Below are 26,547 nucleotides of genomic sequence, written 5' to 3'. Positions count from 1 at the left end.
TGATTCTTGTCTCTGAACTCCTAAGTGCCTGGTGTTGGCTTTCCTCTGGATGTAAGGAATTTTATCTGCCTTGGAGGATCTGTCTCCAGGCTTCCCTGGAAGAAAAGCTGTCACTCTTTCCCAGTTCACTGGCTGGAGTTGTGGAGAATCGTGCAGGGATGTGATGTGATCAGTGGGGTTTTGCCTGGCTGGAGGGCTCCATTCATGAAGCTTCAAGCACAGATTTGTTCTCTGAAGACCAAATACCAAAGTTTTCAGTAGAACATTTAGACAACATTTAGTAGACCATCACTGTGGTTGATGAGACCATTGGTTGACAGCCATTCATCTACTCAGTTTTGACCCATGATAGTCCATTCGAGCTGTGTTCTTTAGCAAGATCCCAGCTGTGCACAGGTAGTGTGCATAGTTCTTTCTGTTAAAAGTCCTAACTAAACAGTCCAAAGAAGTTATGGAGTTATCAGCACCCACAGCCAACTTTGTAAGGACTCGAAATGAAGCAGGGAGGGCATTATGCTGCATGTTTATCAGGTGACAGATGATTAATAGGTCTTAGCATACAATGAATGTGTATCTCTTCTTCACATGCTAATCACATGGCATTTATAAATGTCAGCACCTTATCATGGCAACACACTCTGAATTTTGTCTTTTTAAGGGGAATTATTTTTAACATTTTTAATATACGTATTATTAACTTTGTATCGTTTGAAGCTTCCCTTTTGTGATGGTTTGGAAATAATGGTGAGGTGTTCTTCTAATTTCTGAAGTAATTAGATTATTTATACAGTATTTAAAATCTAATGTAAAAAAAAAGTCATAGCAGATAATGAAGTTTACATTAACATGTTTCTCTAACTACTAAAATGTAGCAGCGGGTGTCACCTTGGAATCTTAATCATGACAAAAATAATTTATAACTTAGACTGAGAAGCTGCAGGCTGTTTCTATTCTGATTTTTTTTTTTTTTTTTTTAAATGTTAAAATTCTTTGCCTTGTAACCTAAGGCTTTAATTTAGAGTTGCAAATGACAGTTTTACCATTTGAGGATTGCATCATTTTCATTCCAAAATCCCAAATTTCAGGATTTGGTATCTTGATCGTTAAAATGCCCTTTATTATCAAATTTGGCTAGGAAACATATCCCTTAGGGGATTTTTGAAAAGTTGGACATGGAAAGTCCAATGAAAACAAACAAGCAATCTGGATTCAGTTGCTATTGAACAAAGCTTTTTAGACTGCAATAATTGTTTTTCCATTCCGGTGCTACCCTGAGGTAGGCAGAACTGCTGCTGTCATCCAGAGATGCTATGGACATGAAGAATTTAGAAATAAGCTAAAGAAATGATGACTCTTTCAAACACCCACATCCTGGAAAGCCCAGCGTCGTTCTTTGTCCTTGGACAACCAAGTCATTAAAGTCAACATCTGCGGGCTATTTGATGACTCTAAGTTTATAGGTTCAGATGTTCACTTCTCAGCCATATTGCCAGGGCTCAATACCCACATTCTTCAAAATTCTCCATTGGGTTTGGCACTCTCTGGCATCTTTGGCAGAGACCTCTCTGGGATGGCCAAAGATTGAATCTGGCGCTAACATCACCTTGCAGCTCCAAGCAATGGCTTCTGAAACACACGTTGGGCCGTGCTGGCAAAACACAGAGGTTTCTTCCTTGCTCATAGATAGGACATCAGCCTCTGAAGGCGTCCATCTACCACCTTCCCACAGCGCTAATATCACTTCAAGTTTGTCTAAAAGATTTATTCTCCCACTTCTCACTGTCCATGCTGCCACATACCCGTGGATGTGGGAATATTAACAGATCACATTGCAAACAATTCTCAGCCAGATTTTTTTTCTTCTTCTATCTCCTTCAAAACTATGCATATATATATATATATATATACACACACATATTTGCATTATCTTGTAATGAAACTCACAAGATGCAAGACTGTTAAATGGTTAGAAAAAAAGGTAAATGCCTGCAAAACTCTTTGGGGGTTGTAATGCTGTCTGTATGAACAGCCCCTCAAAGAACTTTGCAAAGAGCCATCACCTTGTAAAGATAGCCTTGGTATTTTAATTAAAGGTCAGACGAAACTACAGTATAAACCCTGGAGATTGCTTTGTAGCAGTCATTTAAAGAGTTGCTTAACAAAGTCTTACCCTATTAGTAAAACAGTGCACAAACCTTCCCCAAGATTTACACAAATTGGAGACTAAACAAAGGACCTCTGCCAAGTTCAGGCCATGAGATCATCACCCATAAATTTATAGCCTGGTCCTCTCTGTCTCTATCCCTACAGATGGGATGGATGCACTGCAGGGCCACGCATTGCCTCACCTACGCCTGCTGGCAGCAGCAGGGCAGGATGGTGTAAATGCATCAGGAGCAGGGCTGGTTTTGCCTCCCTCTTGGCTTTGCCTGTGTGACAGCCTTCATGGTAATCAAAAATAGTTTGTTTTTCCATAATTAGTATTACCATGCTAAATATCGCTGCAATGTTCTGGCACCAATATCCCAGTTGTCAAGCATGAGTGCAGCTGCTTGTTTCTGAAGGTCGTGCTGTAAGGCTTTATTCAAAGTGTCAGTTTTATTATTGCAAGTGATCTTAAAAACCTGCAAGGCAGCTTTTCTTGCTGGATTTATGAAGTATTTTAGACTATTTGCTAAAAAGAATTTGTCTGACTTGTAGAAGGGAGTCTTGGAGTTCTGACTCTTCTACCTCTGGTCTTATTCGTGGGTTTGTTTTGAAACAAAGCAAGTGACCTGTCTGCTCCTTCATTAGGTGATGTGTTACAGTGTCTGCAGAGAAGGCGGTGCAACCAAGAGGCTTTCCAAGGAAGCCATCTGTCTGCACACACCGGTCCCCTGGTTTTACCTTTCAGCTCCTATTTGCTTTTGGTTGCCACCCAGTTGAGGCCGGATGATGTTTTTCCTCCAGCGCTCGTAAGGATGTTGCACGCTCAGATGGGTTGTGATGATGTATTTCTACCCGTGCTCCTTTTGAAAAATTCGGCAGCATTTTCAGCGTTGATTTCCCTCCAGAGTTATTACACCCCACGCAGATTGGCAGCGCCGTGCCACAGTGCCAGGATTTATGAGGTGACCTTGGAGATACAGGCACTCCCAAATTGAAAACACTTGGAGCTAAACTTGAGATATATTTATTTTGGATTACTGAGCAGTCTTTACTATTGTATAAATCAGAATGAGATTACACGGATAATACATAACATTTATATAACGTCTCATAGCATGCGGATTCATTTATACACTGCTCAAGTGCAATACTCCCAGCTCCTCCAGACTTTGGTTTCACAGTTGGATCTGATGTTAGAGCTTCACGAGGATTCGGGAAAGGCAGTGCTGGCCCCTCCTGACCTCTGTATGCATCCATCCACCATCACCACGTGGGAGCCCAGCATCCATAAGGAGCTGCAGGCAGTGACAGCAGGTGGGCTCAAGGGACTCGATTACCTCCACCCCATGTGCCAGCACAGATGATGGGCGTCCATGGGGCTAAATTAGGGGCTCCCACATAAACCCCGAGCTGCTCGGGGAGTTTTCCAGCCACCTTTTGGAGCTGGGAGCTGTGCTGATGAAGAGGTGCTGATAGGTGGCAATGAAAGCTCCGAGCAGAGGCTCGTCGAGTGTGAACCTGTGAGCAGCAATAAACGCGAATCCAACCTGCACTAATGTTAATTGTCATTCAGTTTATATCGACGTGCAGTTTATTAAACCATAAAGCAAGGCTGCAAGCACAGAGAGCAACTCTAGAGATAATTAAACATAATAAGGGTTTCACTTAATCCCTCAAAACCCAGGGGAGGCACAGTTAAAGCTGAATACTCTCTTTGCACTTTTTACACAGTCACTTAAGAGCATTTCTCCCCGGTAGTGCAGGACAGGGGAAAGGTAGGTGCCGCCTTCGGTTTGCGTGTGTTTTTGTTTTGCTTTTTTTTCTTCTCTCTATTCTTTGTGCCTTAAAATCGCTCTGTGTATTAAACCCGAGCTCCGGCTCTCCAAGCGGCTCGCGGTTCGTTATTTGCTTGGCAGCTACAAGTGGAGAGAGAGCTCGTGGGAGAGGACCCTGGGGAAGGTCCCAGCGCGGGACGGCAGCTCGCAGTGCGGCGGTGAGGGGTGTTGGAGGGGCACGAATGGGAACCTCGTGTGCTCCTCCGTGCCTCGTCCCTTCTCCCGAGATCGCCGAGAGATGCTGCCGTCTTGGACGAGAAGGGTCAGAATGGGGATAAAAGCAGAGGGTGGACCAGGCAGATGGAGGGAGGCAGCTGTGTACGAGTGAGAAAATTATGGTAAAGCTGAGCTTAATACTGGAGGCAACAGCAGAGAAGAAAAAAAAAAAAACAAACCAAACAAATACATGCCCAGCGCTGTAATTGGGGACTCCGTGCTATCCGCTGTTCGGGGCTGTACTAGGCAGCGGATGCTGATGGGTCCTTATTTGCCGGGACGAGCCCTGCCTTGACTGAAAGCAAACCGAAAAGAAGCGGAGGGAGCCTTCAGACTCCCGCTGAGCCCCGCAGGAGGGCGGCGAGCACCGTTCGGGGCTGCGGGGTGGGAGAAGGGTTAAGGGCGGCCGCGCTGCCGCGGCTTCTCCGCCCGCCCCCCGCGCACGGCGCAGCTTTGGGAGGAGGAGGAGGGGTCTGCGCTGCTCGCCCGGCTCCCGGCCGCTGCCGCTCAATGCTGCGGCCGCGGGCTGCTGCGGGAGCCGCGCACCTCGGGGCTGCCGCGCACGGCGGGCAGGCAGCGCCCGCGGAGCCCAGCATGCCTCCAGCCCCGGGCAGGTAAGCGCCGCTCCGCTGCGGGAAGCAGGGTGGGAAAAGAGAAACCCATCGGGAGGTGAAAAATTCCAGCGGGGAATAAGAGAACCGGGTGCAGCGAGGGGAAAGAGAGAACAGCGGGGATGCGCGGGGTGCGGGGAAAGGAACCGAGAGCGTGGCGGTTCCCCCGTGCTGCCGGAGCGGCTTTCGGAGAGCGGCCCCGGGAGGGGAGAGCCGGGGTAGGGCAGAGCTGGCCCCGCCGAGGGCGAGGGAAACGCGGTGGAGATGGAAAGCGCGGGGCTGGGGCTGTGGGTGTGTGCGCGTCTCTGCTGGCAGGGAGATGCTCCCTCGCAAGCTGGCAGAATGCATGCATAACTTTTTGCTTGATACAGCCGATGTTCCTTGCTTGAGTTTTAGCAGCTTCTCCTTTCCCCAGTCTGATGTTGCTTCCGTGTCGTGAGCAACATAATGCAGCGTGTTGTTTTATTTATCCCAGACAGGAATGACTTGCTCTCTAAACTACAAATTAAACGATGCCGCTTGCATAACAAGTGGAAATAGTTTGTATCTTACATACTAATTATCCATTACGTTTTGGACTAAGCAGGAGGTGGTTTCTGCGAGGAGGGTTTAGTAAAACAGTCTGAGGTCTTGCAGCAGTGCATTCATTTTCCCTTGCGGGATTAATGTGGGCAAAGGATTAAGAGCCAGCATGTTCATTAGGCGCCCTGAGGTGCGGGGAGGAAAGGGAACGTTTGCCTATGGGGGTAAGTCAGTTTTTGTGTTATGCTTGCACATCCTTCTGTTTACGTGGCTTGGTTCAGGACCTGCATCCTCGCAGGTAAATCATTCAGATGAGAGCAGAGACCGGTGAGATCTTACTAGTTAAGCAGCCACGGGGCTCCTGAGATGCTTTCTTTCCCCGTGCCCGGAGCGTGCCAGCAGGATGCGAGCCCCTGTGCTCCCCATTGCTGCTCTGCACCAGCAGTCTGTCCCGTGCATGTGTGGGAAGGAAAGCCACGGGCCCTGCACTTGTGTCCACCCTCCAGCAATCTTTTGTGTTGCTTTGCCGGCCAGAGCACTTATTTTTTTCTATTTTTGTGGACCTACAGAGCTTGTATTTTTTACCCTGCACTTGTAAGTCCCTGCAAACTGCTTAAATGGCTCCTAAATAATCCTTCAAAGTCACCTCCCCCCTTTAATCTAATACCAAAAGGACTTACTTTACATGGCTAATCCCTCTTTTACTTGCTGTAAAGCTTCATTTAGGGGTGTGCACACTGCTAATTTTCCCAAAGCAGCCTGCTTTAGACAATGGCTTCTGCTGGGTGCAGTAACCTCTTCCTCACTGCACACAGCTCTGGGCAGAGCCGAATACCTCTGACAGGGTCTTGATGTCAGTAGGTGGTTCATCAGCTCCCACCCAGTGGGCTCACACTGTGCAGGAAGCTGTGCCAAAACCTTTGTTTGGTGTGCCATTGTGAATAGCACTCATGGAGGATCTCCTGCCCATGTGCTCGCCTGGATGCTGAACACTGGAGTCAAGTAGTGTGTGCAGTGCAGCACTGAATCAGATGGCCATGGGAAAACTCCTGGAGCTGGGAATTTTCCTGTGTGCACATTCTGTTGTGGAGCTGAGCTTTTTTTTATTATTATTTTTTTCCCTAGAATTCCCAGAATTTTAAGCTTGCTTTGTTCTGCCTGATAACAGACTGTATGCTTTGGATGTGAACGACAGCAGAAGATAAGCTTACCTGTACGAGAGCCTCCCTTCTTCCCTGGCATGTAAATGCTAAAGAGGATGAAATGTTTCTTTCCAACCTGAACTGCACAAGAGCAGTGCTACCATGGTTCCTAACCCAAGGCCACCATGGATGTAAGATGAGTGTGCCTTGGCAGAGGGATGTAGGGGCATGTCCCCAGCCCTGCAGCACTGGGACAGCTTTGGCACTGGTGTGGCACTGCGTTCTGTGAGACCTCAGCCTGTTGGTGGCCATAGTTGTATTTTGGGTGTTAATCCTTCCATTGCTTATTTCCCCGAATACCAATGTTTAACCATCAGCTTCGGAGAGCTTGTTCTGGGGGCAAAGATGGTGGCAATGCAAGGCAGCAGGCAACTGGTGGGAAAACCCTCCTTGGTTCCCAGATTGCACCTCCTGTACTGGAACATTTCTTGGTGACATCCACATCTGATAATCATAGAATCACAGAGTCATTAAGGTTGGAAAAGACCTCTCAGATCATGGAATCCAACCATCAACTTCTCACCCCATACCTGTATAAAGGGGGATAGCATAGCCACCATTTAAAATACGTGTGTTAGCTTGTGGGAGAACCTATGAAAACAGATAGAGTTGTTATTCTGTACAATTTCTGTGAAATATGCGAAACTTGAAAACAATTTTGTAAATATTCTGGTACCAAGTGATTTATTTCCTTTGATTTGGGGAGTTAGCCTTGGCTGACAGTTCTGTGGAGTTAGCTTGCTTTATTAAAAAATCAGGGTGAAAACAAGGCAGAGGGATGCTGCCCACAAGACAGCCAGGTTGTTGCCTTTCCAATTCCTCTGTGGTGTCCCTGAGCAGCAGTTAGCAGAGCTCTGCCCCAGGCCCAGCCCTGGCACCACTGGAGTGCAGCGATGGCACAAGGAGAAGCAGTTCCTTAGTGCTACTCTGCCACTTTTCTAAGTTCATAAATGGCCACAGCTCTATTTTCCTATTTTTAGCCAGACTAGATCAGAGGAAGTCTGGCTTTTCTTCCCACACCTTCGTCTGTGGCCTAAAATGACCCTATAACGTCCCTATAAACTGTTTTCCCTCTGCCTGTGAGCTGTCGTGGGGCTCGTGGTGAGCAGGGTTTGGTGCAACAGTTGGGAATTTTCCTTCCATTGCAGGAACTGTGAGGCTGCTGCATGAGTGATTCGCAGTCCCTGACAGGAAGGTAATCACAAACACAGCAAAGTTACATGAATCACACGGATCCACAAATGTCAGCTCCGGAGCTCTCATCCAGGCGTGCTGCCAGGATTTAAACTTGCACACATCTTTACTGTTATCTGCTGCAGTGGTTACTCAAATATAAGTGTGGATATCATGACAGTAGTGATTCATTCTTTTTATTATTAGCAAAGCACATATATATAATGATGACATCCACCCAATCTCGTGTTCCCTGAGAATACGCAAGCGTTCCCTGTCCCCTGCGATCATCCACCAAAAATGGTGAGATTAAAGTAAAAAAGCTGGTGTCAAATCTGCTTACAGCCTTAGTGTAAACGAGGTTCATGTTTCATTAGGAACTCAGAATGGTATTTTCTGCACCAAACAGCATTTCCAGTACAGTATTTGCTGTACTTAGGAAATAACTTCATTCTTTGCTTTTCCCTAGATAGAAGCAGTCACTTTTTATCTTAATCTGCAGGATAAAAATCTGTTTCAGTATGACACTAGGAAAAGAAAGATTTTTCTTTTTTTCTTTTCTTTTTTTTTTTGAATCGCTTTGTTAAATCCCTGGAAATCAGACCTTCAGGAACAGGAAGGTCAAAGCACTTTAAAAACAATCTAGTGAATTTTCTGTAATCTATATTCACGGTTTCTATTCATGCTAAAGAATAAGGAGCAGGTTTTGACTGTGCAATGTAAATTTGGATTTTTTGCTCTGGTACCTAATTACAGCATAGATGCATCAGCATGTGGTCTTCAGTAAGGCAAGTGACATGCTCACCACGTTACATCACTTTAAAAAGGTGATGGGATCTCGAGAAAATATTCTAGAACAATTATATTTTTTAAAATGGCCTTCACAGGGATTTTTAAAAGATCGTGTTAAAGGGTGAAATGTTGTGGTTCTACAACGTTTATCTCTCCTATTAATCCTTCCAGAAGCTCCCAGTTGATCAGCAGCTGATGCTCTGTTACGTGAAAGCTGGCTGGAGATGTCTCGGATTTAGCCAAACATCTTTGTTAATGAATAAACGTTTTGATGTTTCCAATGCAAAGCTCTCCTAAGATGCATTATGAAGTTTAAAAGAAAGCAAGACATTTAGCCTGTACTCATATGCTAACGACAACGTTTTTTTTTTTTTTTCCCAGTGGGTTTTCTGAAAATTTAACATCCCCAAAGAATGATTTTGGGGAAAAGCCTCCAGGTGAAAAGACTCAGATCTCCATCAGGGCTACTTCAGTGGTGCGGTGGGAGTTTGGTGAGCATTGACACATAGGCAGAAGCGCAGATCAATCTTGTTAAGTACCAGTACTTTGCTATCTTTTCTTCTGTTTGTTTTTCCAGAGGCTTTGAGCCAGGCTTCAGTGAGACTCATTGGTGACATTTGTTATTAACCATCACCTTTTCCATTGGTGTGAGCAGAGCAAGATGTAATCGAAAGACCAATTGCTATGGTTGGCTTTTTCTTTTTCTTTTTTCTTTTTTTTTAAACGTGGGAGGCCAGTGTGCTGAGATGTTTCATCTCCTGACCTTTATCTCCTTGCTCCCCAGTAGCATAGCCCGAAGTCAGTGCCTCTGCACCTCCTGGAGCACTTTGCATGAGCGGAATCATTTCCAACCTGGTCACTGCTTGTATCTCATGGGATTTCTGAACCATAACTCTGAGCAGGGGGCTGGGGGCAGCAAGGGACTGCACCCCACAGGCAGTCATTGCCTGAGCTGCTGAGAGGTGATGCTTTATAGTGTCATGGAAGAGACCTGTGAGATTTTGGTTAGAAGATGCTCTTACTGAAAGAGATCCCAGCAGCATTTGGCATTTGATAGCTGGTCAGGAGACAGTGAGTCCTGAGCTGCTTCATACTCCTGATTGGTTGACTCTGCTCTAAACTCTATCAGTCTTTGTAGCCCTCACACAAAATCAGTGTTTATAATATATTTACATAAATGTTTGGCCAATGAAGATGTGTGGTATTTAAACCCAATCTACACAAGGTTTAGCAGGTCATCTTAGTCAATTAGAGGACTAAGAAAAGGAACAAATACCATACTTTGTGTTCATAATGGAAAAACCTTTAGTATTAATGATAATTTAATCTTCATGGACTGGATAACAATAACCTATCAGTAGGTTTTTTTTTAACAGAAAGGTAAGTGTGTGGTTTATTAAGCTCTTAGGCAGATAACAGGGTGTTATTTGGGAAGACTTATGAACGACATCATGTTCAAACAATTAAACACATTTCCATCTCTATGCTTCCAATAATAGGAGTATAAAAACCCAACTAGCCCTCTGTGAAAACCAGAATTATTGAGAATATTCAGTGAATGCTGTTTTGCCTGTTCTCTGTTAATGGTTCTGATCTTGCATTTGTGCTTCTTTTCAGTTACAGATATAAAACCTTGAGCATAATCTCTGTAAGTATGAGCTAATGACTGGGCTTTGGAGTTGCAGAAAGCCCATAAACTCCAAGGTTGTCAGGAAGGCTTTCCTTTCTTGGGTGGTTAATATTAGGCTCATATCTGAGCTGGGTTCTGTCAATTTAGCTGCACCAAGTTTAAATCCATAATCTTTTCAATTACAGTGGTGTATTTTAGGGAAAAGCGTATGCTGGTGGGTCAGTGGCAAAACAAATACCCTCCGTGGCTGTTTTAGTGCTAAGCTGCTGTTGGGGACTTCTATACCACCTGCTGAAATCTTGGTTTCTGACACCATCAGGAAGTGATGACTTATGTGACTTACTGGCTAATGTAGTCAATCTTCTGCCCTTGGGCATTAGGTGGGACCACTGGGTTTCAAATAGTGTATGTGTGAGGAAACTGTAGTTGGTGGGCTGCAGTCTGTGCATAACTTCTGTGATGACTTTTCCATATTATTTGAATAACTCTGTACTTCGTGTTAATGGTGTGACCCACGAGTTGTGGGTTGAAAGGGGTGAGGGTTCTTCACCTCCCGTTGCGGAGCACTGAGTAGCTTTCATCAAATAACATATGTATTTTATCACTACTACCCTGCTCTTGTGAAATGGAGGCAAAAGATCTGAATCCTCTTATCATGAGTGAGTGAATCTTCTTGGTCTTTGTCTCCCAGTCTTTTGAAAAAAAGCTTCTGAACAGCACTCAACTCCAAGCTCTAAAAAGAGTTACTTAGCATAAGAGCAGAACATTTGCCTAAGAGGGTTTTAGTCCAGAAATGACTTTTTATATTTAATTGATCTGTATTGTTCAATTAGGGACATATGTAATGCCCTCTGTTACTCATGTATAGCTCGAAGTAGAAATGAATGAGTATGAAGTGCAGCCGAAGAGTCATTCCAGACATAATCAGCTCTTAGCCATGTACAGAAACTGATTTCAGTTCAGGCCTTGATATGCATGAGTACATATGGACTGTGTAACTCAGATCGGCAGTTTCTCCATGTGATTTATTTTGAATTCTAATATTTGCTCTTGTTATGGACACATTTCAGTAAGTTTTTTTTTTCCAAGGCATGAATATTTTCTGCTCAGAATAAATTCTCCAATGTATTTCACCGTTTCACTTCTCTGAAAACAACTTGTTTGGGGCTTTTCTCACCCCGTTTCCCCCCTGCGTCCCTGCTCTGTGCATGCACAGACATGGGAGGCAGCGATCCCACAGGGTGGCAGCACTCAGCCCTCAGCCTCCCTGGTCTCAGAGCATCCCTGCCTCTCCCTGTTCTGCACAGGAGGAAGCATCACACACACCAGGGGACTGGGGCACAGTTGGAGGCACGGTATCACTGCTCTGCTTCCGCAGCTCCCTGGTGAAGAGCCAGAGGCAGCTTGCAGGCATTCAGGTGCATATTGAAGCTTGTGCTTATGATCCCCATCATACAGTTTCCCCAGTATGATTTTTCTCAGGATTCCTAATTCTTCAGAATCTGTACCAAAGCACATCATTTTTTTCTTTGACATATTTCCACCATCAGCATCTTGATTCTTTATTAACCCACAAAGCCATTCTGCCTCTGTTTGACCCTTTTTTTCCCCAATGTTTTTATACCTGCTGTTATCCATCCTTCCTGATGTGGCAAGTACTCTTGCACTCTGGCAGACAGGTCAGGTTTTTGTGCCTGAGAGAGCAACGCTCTCTCTGCCAATCCCCAGCTCCTTTGGTTGCCACCCAAGAAGATCAAAGCTACAAGAAGCTTCCTCTGTTGGATCCATTGCAGCCAGACGTGCTGTTAGAAACTGCCAGTGATTCAGGAAGAGTGATTTTAAACCTTACAGAAGTCGGTGACCATGGCGGTGAGCACGTGCAGAGATGTCCCGAAAGGTGCAAGGTGTTAGGGATGCTTGTCTGTGTGCTCATAGAAGTGCTGAACTGAAAATACCTCCATCCCCTGACACCTCTGGCAGGCACGGAGCTCTGTGAGCAGGGCTGTGGCCATCATGCAGCTGTCTCACATTTCTGGTGCAGTGATTGTCTGATTTTCGTGTTGTGTACCAGCATTTCCTGCAGTGAATATTAAAGGAAGCCATCACACCTTTTCTTCGTTTTATCAGGGAGGTGGAGATGGAAAAAGCAGATATGGTGCAATGCTAAGCCTAAGGTTAGGTCTTTCCTATGGAGTGACAGTAATGTTGCTGGTGGGAGTGAAAGAATTGCTCAGGTGAATTCAGGGTTTGATGGGGCTCTTGTAATCTCAGGTGGAGGGAAAAAAACAGCAGTCAGATGCATTTGAGAATGACGAGTGCAGAACACAGATTGACTCAATATTTTCTTAAGTCAAGTGGAAAAAAGGAAGCGTAGTATGAGAAAGCTGAAAAGGTCAAACTAATTTGTACTTGGGTGATAATGGGTAGTGCCACCGTTGTTTATGAGGCTTGCAAAATCTTCTCAGTGTTAAGCACTATGATGTATCTGATGGTGGTTTTGAGAAATTAAAATGGAAGTAGCAATTGTTCCAGCATCTTCATGCCTTAATCCATTTCGGTCTAGGATTCCTTTGAAATGTTACATGTTCATTACAAATTAGATAAGATGAAGTGTATTCAGTTCTCTTGACTTTGGCGTGCTGTGGCAGAAGATCTTTTTAAAATAAAAAAGATTAATAGTTAAGTTGATGACAATGAAACTGAAAACTGCCTGTGTCTTGCTGCTTAAGTATTCTGACTGTGTTCTCCTGTTTGTTTATTTTGCTGCAATCTTTTCTGTTTATTTACTAGGGAAAGTGGAAATTTTATATGCGTGTGCAGCTACTGCTATTAAAATAGGGATAACTGGTGAGCTTCTAATTCCCCACACTGCCTTTTGCTGCCTCTGTTATGTATGCAGATTTGCAGCGTCTTTTAGTGGCCGCTGAAAGCGGGGTGAATTTTCCTGGGGTTCTGATTTCTTTCCTGGGAACAGCAGTGCTACCAAAATGCAACGTGAGTCAGCGTGGGATGGGATCGGGGCTCTGTCCTGCCTCGTGTACAGCAAAAGTGTAGGCTCCAGAGGAATTCATTTGCCAGGCTTATCGCTGAGACATTTAATATCTAGAATGATTTAGTATATCAAATTCCAGAGTTTTGGGCTGAATGTAGCTGCATTCGTCATTGTTGCACAACCTTGACAGTGAACAAAAGGTGCTGCAGGGAGCCATAACTCATGCAGCAAATTAATGGGTTCCTGGTTTGCTTGCTCAGCTAAAGGGGAGCTGGGAGCAGTGTGGTCTCAACAACTGAGGGTTTTCTGCAACAAGTTGCATAAATAACCTGGGATGAATATTTGGAAGCATTGCCCTCCTCGCAGTGAGCTGTGACTGCCGTTCCCCAGTTTAGAAGATACTTTGATATGAAAGATTTTAAGAAGTAAAAAAGCTCACAAAAAACTGGAAGGTGTTATGATGGCACAATACAGGTGCTTTAACGGCAGTTTATTTTGTAGTGGGCAATGATAGGGAACAAGAAAACTTCAGCCTATGAGAACCATTTGCTGATAATACAGTCCACCTATCATTGCTGAGCATTTTTGCCAGCTGGTGGAGTATGTGCATTGCAAGGAGATACTATTGATCGCTTTCAAAAGCGGAATCCTCTGAGCCTGGTCTGCTGCAGGTGAGGTTTGTCTGTCTCTTGATTCCCATGCAGGCTGCTTAAAACCATAAATCTTTCTCCTGATCCTCAGCAACAGGCACATATTAGGGCTTTTGAAGCACAGCGCGGAATGGTTTGAAACTGCAGCTGAGTTTCAGCAAGAGGCTTTCCAAACATGTGCAGAGCGGGGTGGCCATGGCACAGTTTGGCCAAGTCAGGCAGGTTTTTGAGCTCAGAATTTGTACTTCTGAAGTTCAGGAAGACTGTCAGCTGTGTGGCAGTTTGGCCAGTTGTCCAGGGCTCATATGGGAGATTTGCAGCAGTTCAGAAGTGGACCCAGAGGTGGTGTTAACTTCTCCCCCAGCAGGTTTGTGTATGAGCTGGGGATGCTCTTCTGTGGAAAACAAACATTGTGACTAATAGGCTCTTCTGGTTTTGTTTTTGTGGCAGGTCTTGGCTAATTTTGTTTATTTGCTGTGTATTTGGTTTGCATTTGTGGCAGTGTTGTTTGGTTTCAGTCGGGTTCCTTTCCTCCAAAGAGCAGGTCTCAAGGTCAGTCAGTATTTTTCCAGCCAGTAAGTATAAAGTCCAATTGCAGCGCATGTTTGCAATTCCTCATCTGCTCTTCTGCTTCAATCTTCTGGACCACTGAAGTTAGAAACCTAACAGCATGTGTCTGAGCATGCTGGTAATAGCTCAGGAATGCCTTCTCCCGATTTGTTCAGTCCTGTGTAAATGAGAGTGTGCAGCGGAGCCGAGTGGCACACTGTTGGCCAATTTGAGTTGTATGAATAGAGTCCTTATGTTAGATTAAATGATACATCGCAGGCCCTGTGCAGAAAAAGGAGCCCACTTTGCAACAGCTAGCATGAAGGGACAGCAGTGCAGTGTTGGGATTGCTGTTTGTTTAATGACGTTGGATTTGCTTCTCCATTCTTGGAGGGTGGTTGGGAAATCCAGGCAGCTGCAGGCTCTGCCACCTCTGCTTTGGGAAAGGGAGGGAAAAGAGGACACAGAATGTGGCAGAGCAAGACAACTTCAAAAGGCCCATAAAAAACATCTTTCTTCTGCTTATTCTTCTCTCCTCTCCTTGAGCTCCTACATTACACCTTGCTATGGTGGCTCCGTTCAGATGGCTTGTGCCATGTTACTCATGCAGTTGGTGGTGAGAATGTCCCATGGAAGACTGAACTGGGGAGGCTTCTCTGTCAGCTCACACAAGACTTGCCATTTTTGGCATATTCAGAGACAGCAAGGCTGCCCCTGATAGCCGGTTGCTATCAGCACCCACTGTATCTCAGAACATTTTATTATTATGACTATTATTGTATTTTAGAATCATTACCTAAAATATGAAATCACTGCCCCTGGAAAAGTGAATTATCCTTTCCTGGGTTGCTAATTTTATTTCACTCAAGAAAATTTGATTCATATTTCTGAAACATTGCCGCTAAACAGCTTTCTAAGCAGAGTTGCAGTGCAAGACCAAATTAGATTCGTGTAGGGAGAAGGGAAATATTATTGTTGCAACTGTCCAAAGGGGTTGAAATGAAAATAATATTATAGATCAAACTTAAATTGAGTTCAGATATTACAGAGATAACACAGTTCTGTACCTAGAAAATCCATCTGTCAAAAAGAAATGTCAGGGTCACATTTTAAAATGGCACTTCTGGCTTTGGATCATCTAGCTTCTCTCTTGGGCATACTGAGGATGGCAGCTCTGTATATTATGGGGGCATAGAGCTTGTGAAGCAGCTAAGGCTGCATGAGCCTGCTCAAAAATAAGCAAATAAATAGTGAGGAAATAGGGGAATGTAGTTCAGGAATTCATAAAATCCTTTGCAGTGGCACCACCAATGGTACCATCTGTCTGAGCGACTTTTGAATAAGTCTCCCAAAATTTAAACCAAGCTATTACTGAGTGTGGCACCTTCAGGACAAAGCCCTGCTCCTTTAGGCAACCACTGTCCCAAGGAGCTCCACGTGTTACCGGCAGTGTTGAAATCAAATGACATTTCAGGGCCCTGGGCAAGCAGCTGAAGGCTTGGGCAGTCTTTTCCTCAATCCTCCCAGTGATGGGGAGATGTAAGGAAAGAAGTGGGCGAGCCCAGGACATCAGTGGTGGCTCTAAGACTGGTGCCTCCACCAGAATTTTGGGGTTTATGATCATGGAAGAGCCTTTGAGACAAGCTGGGGCCAGGCGGGCATCACGATTCTGTCTCATGCTGACCTTTTTTGCACCATTGTTTTTGCTTTGGATCGGTCCTTCTCTAACTGCATTGATTGCTGGGTATAGAAATAGGGTAAAAGGCCTGCTGAAAACTTGCTTTAAACCCAAAAATACCTGGGATGAAAAATGTATTTTTGAAAATGTAGCTAAGTATGATTTAACCGGCTGAAACATTTATGAGTAGGCATAAGCATTCACATAGAAAAACCTGGTAATACCTGTACTAATGTAATGTCGTCCATTACTGTTGTGTAAAATGTAAAATATTGTCTAATATTTGAATCCAACTGCAGAGAATCCTTTATAACTGTACTGACAATATCTAATTTTAGTAGCTAGTTAAGTTCTGTGGAACAGATGAATGCGTTTCTCCATTTCAATTCACTTCTAAGTTCACGTATATCATCCACTCTTCTGTTTTCACATAGCATGTCATTTTTATATGTACTGTCTCTACACCTGTATTTTTTCTGGACTTGCAGACCAGCATTTCTGCTGCACAGCCCCCAGGTGCAGCCTGCAGCCTCCCGTCCCTGGGTGCTCGTTAGCCTGGTGCAGCCCTGTGCCTGGCCCTGGCCCTTTGGACGTGGTGGGATCATGCCTTGAACATCCCAGTGTGAGTCCAGCCTGACTGCCCGCCCGCATCCCCCCTCCTGCACTGCTTCTTTTTGGCTGAAAGTGTTGATATGTGCATTTTCTTTTCCAGCCTCTTCATGGTCCGTGCCTGTGGCTGAGAGGCTCAGGCTTTAAGGCTGTGGTGGAATTAAGCCGTGTACCTGGGCCCTTACAGGATCAGGGCCAAACACTTTAAATAATTGATGGACTGCTTCATTTCTTTAGCCTTTCTAAAGTGAACTGAGTTTCAGATGAACATGAGCTGACTTAGATGTTTGGTTGGGAAGGAAAAAAAAAAGAAAAAAAGCCCTCTGAATTGCACTGATTTCCCCCAGGATTAACTCAGGAGCAGAAAAAATAACTTCTTCAGCTTCATCCTTCTTTCACTCTCTAAACAAACATCTTTTTTTAATTATTTTTTATTTTATTTTTGGGAAAACTCTCTTAAAATAAACATAAAATCTGTGAAAGAGGGAGGGGGGCAGTCTGAATAAGTATATGTGAACTAACTAAGTTGGCCATCTATCCCAAGTGTATTGTGGTTTTGCAAAGTATTTTTCTGTATAACTTCTGTAAATACGTATGAATTAGTAACAACTGGAGTGGATGTGTTTCTGATCACACCTGCCAGCATGATAGAGAGAATGTAGAAGTAAAAGAAGTAACTGACCCAAATATTGTGGAGACTGAAAAGAAGGGGGAAAACAGAAGCAAAAAAAAAAAAAAAGAAAAAAGAAAAAAAAACCAACCCCAAAAAACACAAATGGAAATAGCAGAAGGAAAAGCAGATAATGAACATCCATGTTTTGATTGCTAAATGGTACTGTGGTCTTGTAGACGGGTTTGTAGGAAGGATGTCATTTGTGCAAGCAGGATGTGGAAGAAAGTGGAATTAGTTTGTTGAAAAACAAGCAGGAAACGTGTCCAGTTTGGAGGGCTCCTCATATTCCACTTTCTCTGCAAATGGCTCAGTATATTAGCTGCAAATAGAAGCATGGCAGAAACAGCAGAGTTGTGCTGGGCTTCAGGAAGGGGGAGCTCCTTTAGAAAATATATATGCATGCTAGACCATAGAAGAAGTGCTGCTTGGAAACTTCCCTCTGAGCAATTTCGGTGAAAAATGGCAGTATATTTGCTAATGATAAAACATACCCAATTATTACAAATTCAGAAAGCTACACCGGATGCAGTGGCTCATAGCAGAAAGTAGGGTTTGATCCAAAAATGCTTCTGTTTTCCCCCTCGTCTTTTAATCCTTTTCCCCTTTGAGTCACGTTATGTGTCAAATCGCTTTGTGTCCTTTTCCGAATGTGAACATGCTTAGAAATCATAGCGCTGCCTTTGGGGTGACCTTGGTGGCTTCAGGAGGCGAATGAAGGGTGGTGTGTCAGTAATACGAGCGGGCTGGACTCGGATCCACACAGCATTTTGGATGTGCTGACATGTTGACTCAGGCTCTCGCTATCGTTGGTCACAGTTACGTTTCATACAGGCTAAAATGCCTCCCGCGTGTTAGCGATGCTGCTGACAAATTTGAAAGCACTACAAAGGTCTTTTTAAAGACCGATATTCACTGCTGAGAGTGCGTTCCTGCCGTGGCCAAGCTCTTCATTATCCCCTCCATGGAGGAAAAGGCAATTCAGCCAAGGTTCCCATCCCTTCATCTGCTGTGCCACTGTCATGCATTCCCTTCATGTCAGAACCTTAACGTTTCGTATTCCAGTTACTGAATGTGATCCATCCATCGGCTGCCAGGAGCCTGTCAGGAACCCTGGACATGTGTGTGTGTATTTGTGTCCAGCTCCTGCCAGAAGAGAGGGATGTTGTGCAGGGAAGGCCGCCACGTCACAAAGTTGAGTTATTTTGGGCTTTGTTTCAGCTCATCTGCAGCTTGGCATTTTCCAGTGCTTTCCCCAAAGCGGAACCTGAGAACAAACAATGTGAACTTCTGGTTTTCTGAGGGTTTTTTAGTATGGAAAACATGGCATGGTTTATTTGTGTATACAAACAAATCTATTTCAAGCTGAAAAGGAGGGTAGAACTTTGCCTGTTTTGTTCCTTCAGCTGAACTTGATGCTAGTGCTTAGAGAGAGGTTTCCATGGTGAAAGTAGAAAAATCAAATTTGAAAACTGCTTTCTTTTGTGTATTTGCTGCTATTGTTTCTAGTGGTCACTGTTCTGCATGTTTAACAGTCATTATCCACACCTTCTAGCTTGTGAATACATTTACATATTTTACATCAACATTAGCAGGGAAAAATCCATGATTTGCCCAAGGCTGCTTATGATTTTTTATTTTGTAATGCCGAGTTGCTGAGGATATCCTCCAGTGGGATCTGTCAGAAAGGTCTCTTCTGGCACACAGTTTTGCTTACTTGTTAACTTTGTGCATTGATTGCTTATATCACCTGCTTTTTGCTCAGGTTGAATTTCATTTCTGTTCCTTCTTCTATTACAAAAGTACTAAGTGTAAACCTAGTAGCAGTTGCTTGCTTTATTCATTTTTTTTCCCTGTTGGAGCCTCAGGTAGTACGTTCCTAGCCTGTTTACCAAGCACTTTTTCTGTCTTTTTTTTTTTGGTGGAACAGTCTGGTTGGAAGCAGCCAACTTTTAGCACTTCACCCCGAGCAATCCCTCCAGCCTAACCAGCATATCCAGGATGCATATTTGCAGCATCTTTCCCTCAGGATGGCTCCTTGGTGTGCTCTGGCTGCAGCCCAGCCCTGTGCATCCCCAGGCAGTGACACAAGGACACGAGGCTTGGCTGTGACTGGGCAGCCCCCAGCCCTGCTCTGCTAACACAGCCCTGGTCCTGGCAGCACTTGTGCCAATTTTTGTATTTTTCATCTTTTTCCTTTTTAGTCATACGCTGAAATCAAGCTTTCATGCCATCTCAAGTAATTAATTAGTCCGGTTTCCATTTCAAATTTAACTCGAGCAAGCCTCACCAAAGTGTTGACATATGTATTACTAGAGATTGGTTGCAAATGTCTTCCAGAATAAATCCCAGAAAATAATCCATGTTCTGTGAACAAAATGCTGAAAGCAACCTTATGTGGCCCCGAGTGTCTGGTCGTGTTGACAAATAACAGAGAATGCATTCTTGATTAAAAAAGAGGATGCAGGATTATTCCTCGTTTTCCTTCGCTCCTCTGCCAGGTTCTTACTGCAAAGAGATGCTCAGCATCCCATGAAACAGTGAAATCTATAGGCAGAGGAGATAATGTAGAATGTGAATAAATACCTGAAGTTCTGAATGGCATCAGAGCTTGCAGAGCTGGTGCCCTGGGGCAGTATGTTACCCTTTTTGCAAACTCAATTCACCGAGGAGAAATCTGAAGATTTTTTTTTCCCAATATATGCAGCGGCTTTCTTTGCTTGCATTTTTGTTATCTGCCAGGGTGAGTTTATAAAAAAATTAAGACAGTAAATGCTGTCTGTCTGCATCCTGTGAGCAGTCTGATGGGGATGCCAGTGTCCGTCCGTCTGTCTGTCTGTCTGTCTGCACCCCTTGGTGCAGCTCTTGGTGCACTGCAGAGGCTGTGCTTGCTCCCATCAGGGGCTGTTCCTGTCCATTACTGAGTAACACAACTGCAAGGATGATCTTGTCAAATCCTGCCTGCTTAATACACGTTTCCATGTGATTTGACAAATAGATTTCTTCAGCGTGGTGCCGAAAAGAAGCTAAATGAGTCAGTAAATGCTAATTTGTCCACGTTCTTCCTAGATAACCAGTTACTCTTGGGACAGTATCAATAAGTGGCATTTATATGATGTGATGAATGTGTTAATTACGTGTAGACAAAATAATGAGTAAGCAAAGGTCAAGGACAAATGCAATTTCCCCAGAAATACATATCAAAGAGCTTCTAATATTTAGATGATTACCATTATTGAATATTCAGTGTCATTTAAATTATGTGCATTGGATTCATTGGTTATATTTTTAGTCCAAGAGATACCAGGCAACTTCAAGGGCTGTGCAAATGTTTTGTAACAAAATTCAGCAAAACTTAAGCAGCAAGTGGACTGCGTTTTCTGTATGTGTTGGTTAACTGCCAGCTTGAATTTGGGATTGATTTCTTGTTTGAGATGTAACCTTGAGATTTTTTCCCTCTAAGTTAGAAATGAAGGAAATGGAACTGTGGCCATGCTGGCTGTTAAACTGCTGAACCTTGAAACTCAATGCAAATCAAAACAAAACGAAAAGCCCCTGAGACCTTAAATACTCGGCTTTGCCCTAATTCATCGGGCTGTTCATTATCAATGCACTTTTAAAAAGCCATGCTGTTAGCATGCTGGAGATCTCAGAGTTTCCTTTTTTGCTCACGAGCCCTAAGTATAAATACCTCTTTGGCAGGGACCTTTCTGAAACCTGGTGTTCTCTGAGGCTGGAGGAAACCCTGGCTGATCAATACAGCCATTAATTACGAGGAAAGGTCCAGTCATGATTTTCACTTCTAAACTTTTACATATTGACAGGTAGCAAAGCAGTTAAGACGTCAATGAAGATCTGAAAGTTACTGTACTGTTGGGCTGCTCACGGAAAGATCGCAATTAAGCTTTCTCTGTCTCCCAGGACCTCCTCCCACTGGTGTCTGGAAGCATCTCTCCATCAAACAAGATGCTGTTCATACATGAAATATTCATGTTGTGACATCAAAACATGTTGCATATTATTTCAGTACAGTAGGCTGAAATTAGATTCCCATTTTATTTTTCTTATAAATGCCCGTCAGGGCTGCTAAATCAGTTTGCCTTGGCGGTCTTGAAATAGTGTCAGTCTGAATTTCCTTGATGGGCAAAGACTTACAGCTTCTGTGTTCAAGATGGAGCACCTTTAAATGAACATGAAAACCTCCTGGGAATTAAGGTTCTTCAAAAACGTTCTGTGGGGGCAGGTTTGTAAGTGACAAAAAGCCACCCAAATGCTGATGCGTGGTGACCTTTGCTTCCCAGTTGCACTGTATCCATATGGGTTTCGGTCGGAGGAGATGTAACAAGGCTCTCTGCAGGGGTCAGCTTCAAGTACCTTATTTCTTGAGCTTTTCAAGGAAGGATGAGGTGATCCTGCTGTCCTGCCAGTGTCAGGGCAGGCTTCGAGTGCTTGAAGCACTGGGCACCCTTCAGACAGCTGTGGATCGAAGATCAGGACACAGCCCTTGTCACCCTCCCCTCTGCCCACTGCCTGTCGTGGTGATGGTGTGATGCCAGCCTGGTGAGCAGCATGCTGGTCTGCTGAAGGCTGCTCTGACAAGCAAAAGCATCTGACAGGGCTGTGACCTGGTGCTTTAAATCAGGAGGCAGGGGAATTAATGCAGTGTTAACTTCCTTGGCACAGTAATACTGCATTCATGCATAAATAAGATCAGTTAAGCAGCTGCTGAAAAAGCATCTTCGGTCCTCAGTCTGTGACACGTTTGCTTGGAAAATACCCCATAGAGAAGGCATACTTGAAAGCATCTCCTGTTTTGTTCCTTGCCTGCTGGCCCTGTACCCAGAGGTTTTGCTTGTTCTGGGCCCTGGCTGAGCTGCAGTCTGGGTGGGTTTAGGAAGCACCGATTTCTTCTGAAGCCACTGTTGGTATTTATTTGTTTTTTTCTAAATTAAACCCAGCTTTTTCCAAACATCTGCAAGGTTTATTTGGTCTTGCAACAGAGACGAAGCTGCTGGTTCCCACCACTGGCTTTTTGTAACCTCCTCCTAATAATTACCACCTACTGTTGGAGATGCTCCTGCCCCACTTTGCTTTTGCAGCTGCTCGTGTTGCAGACTTTGACAAAAATATTGACCTTCCTTTTCTGCTCCACCATTAGTGTATTGCTGAAGTGCCACCTCTGTGATTTCCCTAGATTTCCCTCGGCCTTTTGATATGATTCTTTTTAATTACTAACAGCAGAAGCAGATTTTGTAAATGATGGTAAATGATGTAAATATATAGGTGTTGATGCTACTATCTTCATTCAGGTGAATATAATCAGGTTGTTTGCAGCAGCTGGGGTATGAATCCTTTGGATGAGTTTGAGCAGCACCACAGGGGATCTCCAGGTCTGGAATGAGAAACAGAGTTAAGGAACGGACATCACAGCACAGCCCTGTGAGGTGCTGGGGGGATTTGTTGGGAGCTGCACTGAGCCCTGCACCCCATACAGCCATAACGTGCCTCTGCTGTGCACTCTGAGCCCTTGCCAGGATCCCTGAAGTGTGTGAGTTGTTTTCAAGAACCTGCTTTAAAGATAAAATCACATCTGCAAAGCTCTGCCCTCGACAAAAACTCCATATTGCTCTTTTTGAAAAGTGAGGCTCTCATGATGAGCTTCTGCATTTTCCATTACGAAAGACTTTCCAAAAGATTTTTTTGAATGATTTCTTGATAGCTGGCAATCTCCTGAATCATTTCTTATACAGAAATTGTTCTTCAAGCTGTTTTGTTCTGGTAACAACTGCCACCAAGCTTGGCTTGTCACAATTACCTGCCTGTAACGGGGAGAGCAGCGGAGTCTATAGGACCAGTGTTGCATTTCTTGCTCCGAAATGGTGGGCAGGTCCCCTCCTCTTTCTGTGCCTCTCTATTTCCCTGCCTGCCTTTGTGCCTTTTGTCTGTTCTCTTGGGGTCCGGTGCTCTTTGAGCTTGAACGGTGTGGCTGATTGACAGCGGGCCCTCTGAGCTCTGTTTTAATCCAGTGATAAATAGTTAATTTTGGAGGTTTAGGTTGTCAGCAAGCCACCTTGGAGTGTCACACTGTGAGACTTTGGTTTCCTTCTATAATCAGATAAGGAACAGATATTTCCTGTATATCCTCCCCTAGTGTTCAAGTCATACCATTAGAGCATTAAGTCAGATACATGACACCCAATTTCAGAGCAATTCTTGAGGAAAAAGCACATTATATGTTTTTAATGGGCTTCCCAGGACTTACTTTGTTTCTTCCTGATGAATATGAATTCCAGCAGGTTCGTCTGAATTCTGACCTTCAAACACACACCAAATGCCTCTTCAGGCCAAGAATATGGTCTTTAAAATCATCTAATCAGAGTGAATGTCTTCCTTTCCTCCCTGAATATCCCCTTAGAGCGGAAGAATAGAACCGTTGTAGGTGTTTCTGAAATTCATCTGTACACTTAGGCTGAACTGCTTGCATCTTGTAGAAGTGCTATTCATGTCAGCCTGACCGCCGCTGACCTTTTCTTTCCAAATGGCTTTATTTGGGCTGCACGTTGCATATAACATCGCTGCTTCTCTTCGTCTCCTTTTCTTTTGATTGCCCAGTAACGTCAAGCAGACCGGAGAAACTCCTCGTACTGTACCGTGTGCTTTGCTAGAATAGTCCTTCATAAGCACTTTGGTTGAATAAATATCCATTGAATAGCTGGAGAAGATATTTGTATTCTTTTTATTTTGATTTACGTTCCATCTTCCTATCTGCGCGTCTTCAGGAGTAATTGCCAGTTTTCACCTCCTACAGAGAAAATATAATAGAGCTGAAGAATAAGTAAAATGTGCTCGGTTTCGTTCTCTTGCATTTGTAAGGGAGCCTTTATATTCTTGCACATGCATGCACTGATCATTTGCAAACCCAAAATCATAACCTCATTCTCAGCTGGACTCGCTGTAAAAAGCTCCTTGTATGCCTCCTGGGTTTCGTTTCCTCTCGAAGCTTGTCAACGGGAGATATGGCCGTGCATATGGCCCATTCCCCTGTATGAAATAAGTCAGTCCAACTCTGGTGTAGTAAAGGTATCCCAGATGAATACAAAGGTTGGAGCCAGTATGCTCCCTATTATAGACATCATATTCCCATGCACGGCTGATCTGATAGCAGCAGGAGTGTATGTCATGCATTTTAATGATCCTGGCAGTGCAGCATCTCCGGGGATTACCGCAGTCTCCCAGTGATGGGTGGCAAGTTCCTTTCTGTCATCTGATGGAGGATGCTGTTAGGGGTGACTGCAGCCTGAAATACCTCTGTGAGTTGGTAAAATGCTGCGTTCTGTTTGAAAACACTCCTGAAGCTGTGGCTGTCAGTGCTCTGTGGGGACCTCTGCTTAATCTGAACAATGATAAGGTCATTTTGGTGCAGCGTGATTTTCCCATCAATTAGCTCAGTCATACTTCTCACAAGCCATATATAATCATGCATGTTTAACCTGCAGGTTACACAGCCCTGCTAGTTCCGTGACCTGCAGTTCACAGAGCTGATACTCTCTTTATTTTTGTAAACCAAAAATGTAATAGAGGTTTCGAGTGGACTTGTCCTCTCTGTCTGTGGCACCAGTTATTGCCTTCAGTGCTCGGATGGATGCCAGAAGGCAACTCTCAAATTGTTTTCTGGGAGAAAACTTCCTTACGAAGACTTGCCCAGAAATGGAAACTTCTTTACGTGCTCCATAGCTGTTTTCTTAGGAGGTCTGGAAAGGGGTCAGTTTCCATAGAAAGTACCTTTCCAAAATGTAAGTGTCAGAAATTAGGCTTTTCTGGATAATATGATGTTTTAGCCTATTTATTTCTAATGCAAATCAAGCAGTCTTCAGGTGGTAAAATAATGATCCAGAAGTAGATTCATCAAAGACGTCCCTTTTTTAATACTCCTAGTGCAGATTGAATGCTTTACTTTCCACGTTAGCATACACACACTTGGGACTGTAAATGAAACTGCAGAAGGCAGATCAGTAAATGTACTGCAGTGGGGTGAGAAACTGCAACACAACTCGTGCAGCTGCTTCTGCATTTGAGCGTAGTGCAGTTATCCATAGCACCATGGTGCACCAGGCTTGGAGAGGTGGGTTGTGAGGGCTGTGGAACAGGAGGAAAAGATTGGATGATAGGGAGTATTCTCAAAGCTATTGGAACGTTTGGTTTGGAGAGAATTGAGAGCTCAGTTTGCAGTAATTGGTCTGGCACCATTTTAATCTTTATTGAAAAAAGAATAAACATGCAGCCATGTAGACTACCAAGCTGTCCTCCTTTCTTGCAGCGTGCCGTTGTAGTTTCAGTTAGTGTGTGCTTCACCAATCCTAGGAGGAATTCATTATTTCTGTTGGCACAGCGTGATGTACTTCCCTCTTCCACTTGAAATGCATTTCTCGCTATCTGCAGGATGAAGTTTGAAAAACCTTAATTATACAGTGAAAAAGAAAGGGTTGGAAGCCAGGAAGCAAAAAAAATGAACCTTTGCAAATTGCTATTAAAAGTTACTTTGTGTGCTTGAGGTTGGCCATGATGCTGGAAGAGCTTACCTGGGGGGCAGGTGGCTGCCCTGCTCCTGTGCTCTATTTGCAGTGCACCCAACCTTCTTGCTGCTTCACATCATCCCAAATCAGCGAAACACAGAATAAGTAATAAAACCTATGCTCAACACCAGCACTAAAACGAGAAGAAATACATTTCATTACAAGGTCAATGGAGCTAAATGGGTATTCTCAGTGTATTATAAGAAAATAACAAGAAATACCTTCAGCCTCAAACAGAAGTCAATGGAAAATCAACAAACAGTGACTGCAGATATCCTTTTTTCTAGCAGGAGCCAGGGACAACACACGTGGTCTGAAATAACACAAATAACACACAGAGGCACGCACAACCTTTAAGAAAAGGACAAACAAATTCCAGTAAGCAGCAAAGACACCCACTGCTGTTTTTTTATGAATAGATGGTAAATTTGCCTTCTGCATGTTGGTGAAATAATGAAAAAATCCCAGGATTTTGAAGGCGTAAAATTGCAGACAATTTGTGTTTATAGATGTAGACGGCCACACAAGTGAAACTAAATTGAGTGCCGGATGGAGCTGAGGGGAGAAGGAATCAGAAATGCAAGTGGAAGATAAGGCTGTGGAAATTTCTCTCTCCAAAGCTAATCAGAACTAAGTATCCTATTGCCAGCAGCATGGAGAATGTTTCAGATAACGGATAACGATGGAAATTACGTGG

At 44.0% G+C, this 26,547-nt stretch overlaps 1 protein-coding gene across 2 annotated transcripts in view; it reads left to right on the top strand.

The window, feature by feature from the left end:
* The first annotated feature begins 4,784 nt into the window (after positions 1–4,784).
* The window catches only part of CNTN4 (contactin 4), a 252,213-nt gene continuing 230,450 nt past the window's right edge, over positions 4,785–26,547 (top strand). For both annotated transcript variants that reach the window (XM_042823742.1, XM_042823739.1), the window contains exon 1: positions 4,785–4,813. The gene's annotated coding sequence lies outside the window, so the exon portion shown is untranslated. The remainder of the gene's footprint in view (positions 4,814–26,547) is intronic.

The sequence above is a fragment of the Centrocercus urophasianus genome, unplaced genomic scaffold, assembly GCF_019232065.1.
Source record: "Centrocercus urophasianus isolate 14NV4802_14NV808 unplaced genomic scaffold, USGS_Curo_1.0 seq_22, whole genome shotgun sequence".
Lineage (NCBI taxonomy): Eukaryota > Metazoa > Chordata > Aves > Galliformes > Phasianidae > Centrocercus > Centrocercus urophasianus.
The sequence above is the reverse complement of the archived record's forward strand: the minus strand, read 5'-3'. Positions and strand labels throughout refer to the sequence as shown.